Source organism: Juglans regia, chromosome 14, assembly GCF_001411555.2.
Source record: "Juglans regia cultivar Chandler chromosome 14, Walnut 2.0, whole genome shotgun sequence".
NCBI lineage: Eukaryota > Viridiplantae > Streptophyta > Magnoliopsida > Fagales > Juglandaceae > Juglans > Juglans regia.
Genome location: NC_049914.1, coordinates 12,435,333 through 12,446,439, shown reverse-complemented (window position 1 = coordinate 12,446,439; position 11,107 = coordinate 12,435,333). Strand labels below are relative to the sequence as shown.

At 33.7% G+C, this 11,107-nt stretch overlaps 1 pseudogene; it reads right to left on the bottom strand.

Annotated features, from left to right (window-relative positions):
• Positions 1 to 9,116: 9,116 nt before the first annotated feature.
• LOC108990075 lies at positions 9,117 to 11,079 on the bottom strand (annotated as a pseudogene).
• Between the last annotated feature and the right edge of the window lie 28 nt (positions 11,080 to 11,107).

Sequence of the window (11,107 nt, the reverse complement as noted above, 5' to 3'; positions counted from 1 at the left end):
CTTGCGGATATCCTTACCAAGCCGCTTTCATCAAATCGGTTTGCACTCTTACGTTCAAGCCTCACTATTGTTCCTGTGCTGCTTGAATCGTGGGGAGATAATAGAGCAAGCAACGCTGGTGCTACCTCAATGCAATATTCCTCTGACAATGGTACAGCCGCACTACATAACAGAAGCAACCTTTAAATGACCTAGAATGATTCCTTTGTAACAGAATGGGTGCATAAATGTAATTTCCATTTTAACATGTGAGTGAAACGTAGGCTGGGGAAATGCCTATATATACTGTATCAGACCTTTGGACATTGTGTGTGAATATATATGATATAAAGAAGTTTATGTGGAAACTGAATATTCATAGTGGCATTGCAACGAATATCTGTTGTGCATTGTTACTTTGCTATTCTCTTTAAGATCGATCACTCGATACTGCTCAAGCTCGATCTTCAACGCACTACTCCAGATCAGACGTTGCATATAGTGAATATGATCAATCTCATGATCTATATATACATACATACATATATATTGCTATGGTAGATATGTAGATCGTTTATAAATTAATCTGATCAATAAATTCATAAGGTTTTCTAACATGCATGATTTCATACGATACTTATAACCTCCTTCTATATATTAATACCGGAATGAAGCTAGTTCGGTCGTCCAGATCATCTAGAATTATATATATTATTGGATCCGAGATTAATATATATTTCTTCAGTTGATCATGAATGATTAGCTACGAAGAAAAAGGATGATCAGAAGGTTGATCGATGCATATTGCAGATGGAGGTGGCTAGCTAGCTCTAATCAGATCAGGAGATCGAGATGGAGACACTTTGGAAAAGAGGGTGTGTGTGTGTGTGTATATACATATATACATATATATATATATATATATATATATATATTGGAGATGATCAGGTTCTATTGTTCTATATTAGGAGATCGAGATGGAGACACTTTGGAAAAGAGGGTGTGTGTGTGTGTGTATATACATATATACATATATATATATATATATATATATATATATATTGGAGATGATCAGGTTCTATTGTTCTATATTATTGATCGATGGATTAAAGTCTCACATGATAATATATGGCTTTTCAATTATCATTTTAGCTATAGGACCACAATATATACTTACCATGTACTAATTATTAAGGATATATACCAATACATAACATCCTAGCTAATTATATGGTAGTACTAGTACCACTCGATCGGCCACAAAAATGAAGAACATGGTACGTACGAAAAGCAAGCAAAACAAAACAAAGTCATACATATATATATATATATATATACACACCAGGTTGTAATTATATATATATATATATATATATATTATATATAGGGTTGCCATCAATCTGTCATCAGCAGTAGTACCCTAGCTATGATCATTCACTTTTATCATTATATATATAGAGAGAGAGATTGGTTTAATTTTAAAAAAAAATCAAGAGTCGTCACCGAGCAAACTACAGGTCATTCTCGACCATAAATAATCAAAAGAAATATATCATATGATATAAAAAAATGAAAAGATATTGAATTAATTATATTGCTGCATCAATATTGGTCATTAATTACATCTGGTGTTTCATGGACAAGTTGTGGCCTGCTAGCCGTATATATAGTGATCATGCAGATCAGATGATCAACATGCAGTACTTCAAATCAAAACAGTAATGAAGAAAGCAACCTGTTCACCAAACGCTTTCAACATAAAGAATTAATGTGGGGAATGTGATTGGCCGGGATGGGATCATATCAACCCAATATATATTTAAAGATTAAATAAATAAAAAGGAGGTGGGAATATTACTTAGACTAATACTTGGGGCGGTAATGGTGGTCTATTCTTGGCCTCGACATTTCACAAAAAGACATGATGAGTAATTAATATATATATATACATACACAAATATATATATATGGGTATATATAGTTCAGTCGCTACAATGATCAGTACTAGTCAGCTATCATCATAGCATGTTTATTTACTGTCCTATGCTATGGCTCCAATTGAGAGGTATTGGACATGTCGATTTATAATCAATGCAATTCAAGTACTCCATCCAAACATTACAATTTACAAGAAAAGCAAATACGAGTTACGATATTAATTTATAATAAGAAAAACTATAATTTATAATGAGAATTAATTTATTTTAATAAAAAATAATCATTTTCTTAACAAATAGTACTGATTACAAATAAACGTTTTTCTTATAGTAAAAATTTGTTTCAATCATATCAATGCATGATTTGATTCTCTCCATTTGTTTGATCTATATAGTTTAATGTTTTAATATTCATTCGAAACTATATATATTTAAAATGCATTATTTAATTAGATATTGTCATTTTTTAATCGAAGATGATAATCATGAGTACTACTGCTCGATCGGTCAATAACTTTATTTGTACTCTTCATGATAATTCCTAACATATATATACTATTCAATAGTCAACAAGCTCATCCTTATCAGTTTTACAACAGTACTACTATATATTAATCCAATTATAATATATATATACACACTAGTACTACTTAATCACCATTTTAAGCTTCTAATAAGGTTATATAATGTGTATTATTTATTATCTAGTTTGAAAAAATTACTCTGATCAACCACACCCGAACTATCATCTAGCCGGCCACTTGCATTAATATTGTGACCACCAAGTTATCAATTTTGGCAATTGACACTCAAATTAAAGGTTTATAAGTTGCGATATTGAATATATATACTAATTTCGTAAATATTTAATATTTAACCATTCAGATAAAAAAAAAATAGCTAGCTAATATAATATTATAACATACAAATTGCAATTAAAATTTTCAATTGTGGTGTCAATTATTGAAAATTTAAGATGTTATATATTTTTTACCTAATTTAAAGTCTATATAAAATTTTAAAACAATAATTAATTAAGATCAAACGACCGTGATCAATCTCACTAATTATAAAGCTAGAATGAAAAACAAGGTCTTGAGTGATGGTTTTATTTAATTGTATTATTATGAAACTATAAATTAGGTCATGATCAATATGCATGTGTTACCTATATATAATTCTTTTTTTATTAAAAAAGAAACACAAATTGTTGTGGAATTAAATCCATTGGAAGATAATTATTCCAATAAATAAGAAAAAGTGTTAAAAGTTAGCAATTTGAGTCCTAAAAGGCTAATTAAACAACTAATTTGAACACCAAATAAGATATTAGAAAAAAAAATGGTTTGGTGCAAAAAAAAAAAAAAACAAATTAAAAGTAAAGTTATTTGATATATACGGGAAGCGATCAAGAAAAGGAAAACTCTAGCACTGACACGTATTTAGACACGTGGCAAAATTCAAAATGAATGCAGGTATCTTAACAAGATTCTAGGGTTTACAAAAAAAATATTAAATTTTTGTGAGAGTCTAATTTATTGTTGGCGTTTCCTTTCTCATTCTTTTATCCTTTGGTCTTTCTCTTGTCATAACTCAATCGTACGCCTTTCTGCTGTCGTCAGGGAAATATATTGCAAAGGTATGCAGAACTATATATATATATATATATATATATATAAAACATTACTATGTCCATTCTATTTGATACTTCTATTTAATTACTTATTTTTTTATTTAATAATTAAATAAATAATTTTAAATATATTAATATATTTTTTTATTTTTTAAATATATTTAAATATATTAAAAAAATATGAAAAGAAAAAGGAAATGTGTGGGGCGGCATGGTTGCCGCACCCTATATATCTTATATATAGTGCATATATGCTTAAATGCAGGAATGTCATAGCCAGTTGGAATTGATAATGCATGAATGATTAGTTCAATGTTTTGAAGTAATAGCGCAGGTTCATAATAGATGCGAATTAAAGCCAAAAGGATTATAACCACCATGTGTTTTAAAATGATTTGTTTTAGGTACATCCAGATAAGTTCTTCTGCATACCATCGTCACCCAACAACATGACAACCTTTGTATACTCATATTATATATATGATCCTATTGATCTGATAATTATAATCATGTGTATTAAGATTAATATTGCCTGTTTTTTTTATTATCTTTTATTTTGGTCTGGATAGCATTGGATAGTTAATGGGTTGCTTCAAATGTACTGAAAGGCTGGTTGGCTGGCTATGACTTTTGGGTTCCTATCTCAATTCAACCCATTAATATTAATTGCTTGGGTAGTGGAAGAAAAGGAAGTGTTGGAGAGTGACTTTTGGCAGAGATTAGGTCCTGATCGACTCTTTCTTTTTTTGTTTTGGGTTCTCACTACAAGAAATTTGTCCTTTTTCAGCGCTCAAAATCGTCGCAAATACCTATCGAAATCGCTGCATTTGATCATTTTCGGCGATTTATAAATCGCTGCAGGTTCGCCGAAATCCTAAAGCCATTTTTGATCAATTGTGGCGATAGGCAAAAATCGTCACAAAAAACTACTATTTCCGGCGATTTTAGTCTGCCGGAAATGTTTAACAAATCGACAGAAATGGCCTTTCGGTTGACCTCTAAAATCGCTGAGAACTTTTATTTCCGGCGATATATATCGTCACAAAAACTTAATAAATCGCCGAAAATAACTTATTGTTTTTCTCAGCGATTTAAAATTATCGCTGTTATGAAGTATTTCCTGCGGTAATTTTCGCCGCAAAAAACTATTTTTGGCGACTTCATTTCGCCGCAAATATATTTCTACTAAAAAAATTATTTGCGGCGAGAAAAACTCGCCGGAAAAGATGTTTCAGAAAATAAAAAAAAAAATACACAGAACAGTATAGAGAAAATATTGTACACATCCAAGTTTTGCAGGCTTCACAATTTTACCTGATACTATGGATTGCCCTAATATTCTTTTTACATACTCAAAAAAGATCCAAAGATCTATAGTAACTATACTAAGACTATACTATGAACTGCACCAAAACTAATCCCAAACTTGTTGAAAGGGAAAAAACAGAGTTGAGCAAGATCATTGAACTTAACAAGAAAGTATTTTAAAAAAACACATTTACAGGGAGCAGTACCATTGAAGAGTATCACAAGAATGCCAAATAAAATTTGCCAATTAATAACAAATTTAATGTAACTTAGTTAACTAGCTTTTTGTAGATTTTATTTTCTTGTCTTGCCAACAATCACATTGCAATAAATCAGTAGATTTAATTCTCTGTTCTCTTAACATTTCAACCTCTTATTTTTCATTTTCTCTTCCTTTATTCCATCCCTCCATCTCAACCTCAAGAGGTGACATAAGTACCAAGTGAACTTAAATTTCAACCAAAACTAGCTCTAAGCAACCAAAAACTTAATCCACAAAAAAGCAGTATGCACATCCAAATTGTATGTTCTTGCTCAAAAAAGATATTGCACAAGTGGGAAGCACAAACCCAAAAACAATACTGAATGTAGATCAAGATATGAACTAAATCTACTGAGGATATATCCTACTTGGAGATAAGGGACCCTGCAAATCTATAGTCTTGTTGACAAGACCTGCATGCACCTCTTTCACTTTGAATCATGCAGAAAAATGCACAAATACATAGTAGATGTACAAATTGATATTCGCTTGAAGTATTAAGCCTTTTTTTTATGAATAAACATGGTAGTAGCAGCTGGCCAAGGTTAGTACTATATCAAAAGTGATTACAGTGGCATCCTATCTACTATAATACTTGGTAGGAGGTTAGACTAGCCTATGACAGGGATTGCCACTAAGAGTAAACTCACATTACACATCCAGCTGAGATATAATGTCTAAGGAACCTGGTGACAGAAAGGCGCGCCCCCATTTCCATCAGAGAAGGTACCATGTGTTTTGCGTTGCTCAAAAGAGCACAACTTTTTCCAAGCATACTATGGGCAGCAGCCATGCCAGCCTGCCAAGAAGATACACTGTAAGATGCATTCAACCAACTATATAGTTCTTGGAAAGAAAAATACTGCATAGAAAGCTACAGGTTTGGCCACCATCATTCCCAAAGGCTTGGGTGTTCTATGTAGGAAGTACATCCTAGAAGAGGAACAATCTTTGGTCACCTTGTTACATCATATATCATTATAACTCAGAAATTATTGACCACTAGTCGCTACCTTTTATCCATCCTCATGGAAACCATAACCTGACAAAAGTAAGAACAAAAACGAAAACAAATTTATAGGCCTTATTTCTTGTAGTGAGGGGAAAAACAAAAACGAAAAAAAAAAAAAAAACCAACCTCAGCCAGGCCTGAAGAAGATGACTCCAGTTGAAGAGATGAGCTGTCACCATAAACAGAAAAAATGTCCTTTCAAACAATTGTCATGGATACTGGCACAAATTTATATATAACTTTTGCACAACTAGCGATCCAATTCAAAGTTAATTTACAGACCTAATATTAATTTTTCATATACAGCAGTTTAGAAAAAAAAAAAATTCCCCTAGCATTTGTGGAAGAATGCATTCCTACACTCATCCAGGTTGGCACAAATTTTATAAATAACTTTTGCAAAGTAGCAGTCAAATTCAAAGTTAATTCACAAAAACCTAACATAAATTATAATAGACAGCAGTTTAGACATGAATATTCCCTGTGCATTTGTGGAAAAATGCATTCCTCCACCCATCTAGTTTAATCAAACTCCAATGTTAAGTGATGCAAATAAAAGAGAAGATTTTCTAAGGATTTTCTTGGTAAGTTATAACCAATCAGCAGTCATTAATGTCAAAGAATTTAAATTAATAACAGTATAGTAATTAAACAAAGTAAACTATTGATCCAAAGTTACAAATTCAGTACCCCTTCATCCATTACCAACTGGGATCAATTGGGATCAGATGTTCATTCCTTTCTTCACCATAAACGTAGTCATTGTAACAAGCAGTTAGTAACTTTCCACTAGGTGAACATACTAAGCCTAGGTTCAGTTCTGAATTGTTGATATCATAGTCTTTAGATCCATCAATTTATAGATAACTGCAGACTAAAAAGGAGTTGCCATATGCTTAAAGACGCATTCCCGCTCATAAATGAACTTACTTCTGAGAGCCAGCAGCCCGGTATTTGTGAACTGGTAATGCATTTATATCTTCATCACTCATCGAAGGAGTTGTGGAATTATTATCAGAGTCCAGTGCTCTGAGAGTATCATAATCTGAACCAAAATGAACAGAACTTTTCATCCACAGAAAAAATCACATATTGAAATTCAACCTAAACTGGAACACAAACATAGTCTTGCTATGTGCATGTGGACCATCAATTTCCAAGAGGTGACCCCGTTATAAAAATCTAACAAATACATTTCAACAAAAATGAAAATACCTAGGTCATCAAACTCGTGGTCAAGAAGTGCAAGCTGGAGTCTTAGTCCTTGTAATCGTCCTCATATATGTTACCTATAATATTTAAACTAAATGCTACTTGCAAAAGTAATACTACTCTAACATATTATATATAGAACATTAATATATATCAATTGCACATGAATTTCTTCTTAGACTTGAAAGAAACAAAATAATAAATATTAATACATGTAAATTAATAGTATATGCATGGTTGATTGGTTCGAGTGATAGGACCACATGCAAATTGTAGACAAAGAAAGAAAAACAAAAAATAGTTTAAGATATATACTATATAGTATAGGAACAATTTAATAATTAATAGGCAAATTGCAAGCTGACCAGACAAAATTTTGTGAATACCAAAAGGACCAACTTCTTTTTCATTACTAAGAAGATGACTCAGGTCTAATACCAAAAAAGAATAATGCAAACGAAAAATGTAAGAGTAATGTCTTATGAACAATTAAGAGATTCAGATTAATACATGGTTCAAAACAAGATATGCACATCTCATCTAAGCCAGGGAACAAATAAAAGGTGTGTGCGCGCACATGCACGTGCTCACGTTATAAATATAAGCATATCACCAATTCTAATCAAATGAGATAGTATTTAGAAGAAAATCCATGCTAATTTAGTGCTTATGAATCAACTGAAAATGAAACTATTCACGCATATATATAATTAATATTACTTATTAACAGGACTATAAATAAACAAGTCCTTAAAAAGTGAGGGTCTAAGCTTTCCCAAAAGCATGGGTTGCATGTGGAGCGTTTTGATCTTTCTAGTTTAAAAATAAAAAGTTTTTGTTTTTGTTTTTTTTAATTTAGCTTTTTGCTTCCAAAAGAGTACTTAAGTTTGTGTCAAATAACATCATGTACGTACTGTAAAAAACGTCCAAATTACAAGTCCAATGAATAATGAATCTGTCCATAGCCTCTAAGCCAAATGGGTAATAGCTAGGCCAGCCATCTCAGTTGTTTTTATGAAATCACTGCTTATCCGAAAAGTTTAAACCGATGGAAAGAAGTAGAATTAATTAGTTGTATTATATTCTAATTAATATGACCTTTGTGATTGGGAATTCTATAAAGTAATATGAAAGATGAACATACCTTTAGTTGGAAAAGTTCCTGTCAACTGATTTCCGGCAATTGTGACTAAGATCTAATATCTCCAAGTTCTCCAATCTTGACAAAAGTTTCCAATATGTAATTATTTATTTTATATTAAAATGAAAAAAAAAATTATATGAGAATGAATTTAGAATAAAGTGAGTGTTATAGATCTTATATACACACACACACTCGTGGTCGTCAGAACTTCCCCACCAACAATTTTATAATCTAAAACAATTTGAGAAAGCAAAATGCATGTCCCATTTGATATCTTAGTCTCTCAATCGGTCATGAATTTAGAAGATTATCATATATATATATATATATATATATATATAAATATATATATAACACCTAACTTAATTAATTAATCGTTTGCCAGCATGCATGCTGTGCATTCTCTCATGATCTCTACCCACCTTTCTCCACTATTTCCATCTCCCAAAGAACCAAAACCCCCCCAGCATGCACCTATCTCCTTCAATTCTCCAGCTTTGAAAAACACTCTAGGCCCTTGAAAATAACAATCTATTTCCTTCTAGAGCGCAATAAAATTAAGTAACCTCCAAATTACTAAGAAAATGATCAATTAAGTACTGAATTGATATCTTTTCTCCTGTTTCTATCTAATAGGCATGGTACTCACAAAACACCAGACTATGAACAAGCACAATGATATCTTTTCTCCTGTTTTTTGGGTACACACGTTCTAGGCTATGCTTCAAATTTTCACGCAATGATCCAGGCTCGTTGAATATTGTAAAGTACCAAAAGCTAAAACTTGACAAGCTCACATTTAGTGTGGAGAAATGAAACCAAGATAGGTTTAAGAAAGCATACCTATCTCCCTGCTCACTGTGCTCAGCAAAATCAAGATTCCATTCGCTAATCCTCTGATTGCAGCATATCCTCCAGTGGCGAAGGCCCTAAGAAGGTTCAAAGTCACCGCAGATTGGCAATAAGCCCTTATCAATCTCTGGGGGTCCGGAATCCTTGATTTCTCATTAAAAGCATCTCCATTTATGTTGTCTCCTTTGTAACTCGGCAGTTTCACACCATCCCTCTCCTCAAATGGAGCCGATCTGGGTTTCGCAAACTGACCCGCCATTCTCCCAACCCAAAACAGATCAACCCACCACGATTCGCACTGAACTCCTTGAAACTCTCGGCGCAGTCCCCTCCTTGCAAGAGAAAGGCATTGCCCACGGCCGCCTCGGCCAGCTTCTCCCTCCAGGTGCCTCGCCTCGCCAGCGAAAACGATGGGAGGGAAGGCCTCGATGGTCTGGAGCACCGAGTCCAGCTCCTTCTGGTCCGGGTACTCCGGGAGCTGCAACGCAGTCTTGGACTTCCAGGTCTCCACCGTCCATTTCAAATTCGATGCCGCGACGGGCAGCGTAGACTGCTTGGTCGAGGGCTCTGCAGCATGGACAGCCGAGATGCGAGTGATCAGGGGCTTGGCATCGTACGCTTTGGCGGAAGTGGGAACCAGAGAGTAAGTGGGTTGGTGATGGGGGTGAGAAGGAGGGGGTGGCCGTCGAGGTGAGGTCGCGGTGGCCTGCTGGGGCCGTTGGCGACGGGCTGTGCGCGGCTGAGGGTTGAGGGAGAAGAGGGACTGCGGAGAGAAAGGGGGAAGGGGGAGAGATGGCTGGAGGGAACGAAATGAGAAAACCTAAGGCGGGGGATTTAATTTAGTGAGCTTTTCCGGCGCTTTTGACTCGCCGCTAATAAGTTAAAATGGGAGCATATGTTTTTACAGCGATAATTTTCGCCGCAAATAGTTAATACTGCGGCAATTTTCTTTAATCGACTGAAAATTAATGCCGCTACAGTTAATAATTTTATTGCAGCGACAAAAATCGCTGCAAAAGATATAAATGTCGCCGCAAAATTTAATTATACATTTTTTCTCAATGATTTCCCAATTTCGCAACGAAAATCAAGCGGCGACTTGAAAATCGCCGCAAATAACCTTTATTTGCAGCGAATTTTTTTGTGACGATTTTAAAATCGCTGGAAAAGGCCTGATTTCTTGTAGTGTCTGCTTTTGATCAGATGTTGCATGTGGCCTTAACTTCTTCTAATTCCTACCAAAGACAAAAAGGTAGCCCTAGTTCTTGGTTCGACATACTTCGGACCAAACCTAGCTAGCTGTTTTAACAACTAACTTCAATCTTTCCTTTCCTTTCCTCTCTAGCTAGGTTGCATGGATTTTTGTTTGAGACAAACCATGTGTTGATGATATACATACATACATATATATATATACTATAAAAAAATTATTCAATTGTGATCAGTTATTTTCAACAAAAAATAATTATTTTCTGTCAAAATAAATCAATTTTTAAAAGAGATCAAACAACCATTTAATGGTGTTCATGTAAGATTATTTTTTCTATTTGTCTATATATATATTAGATCATCAAATTTAATCAAGCAATTTAGGAATCCGAGCACAGATCATGCATGATCTCACCCCTCTATCTTTTATCGATCGCTTGGAACCAAAACCACTTGTTACAAACTAAATGTAGGACCTAGAACCTTAGCATCGGAGTTGCATGTATTAGTAGTGTTAATGCTAAATTCCATTGCTAACCTGGATTACATGACCATGCAT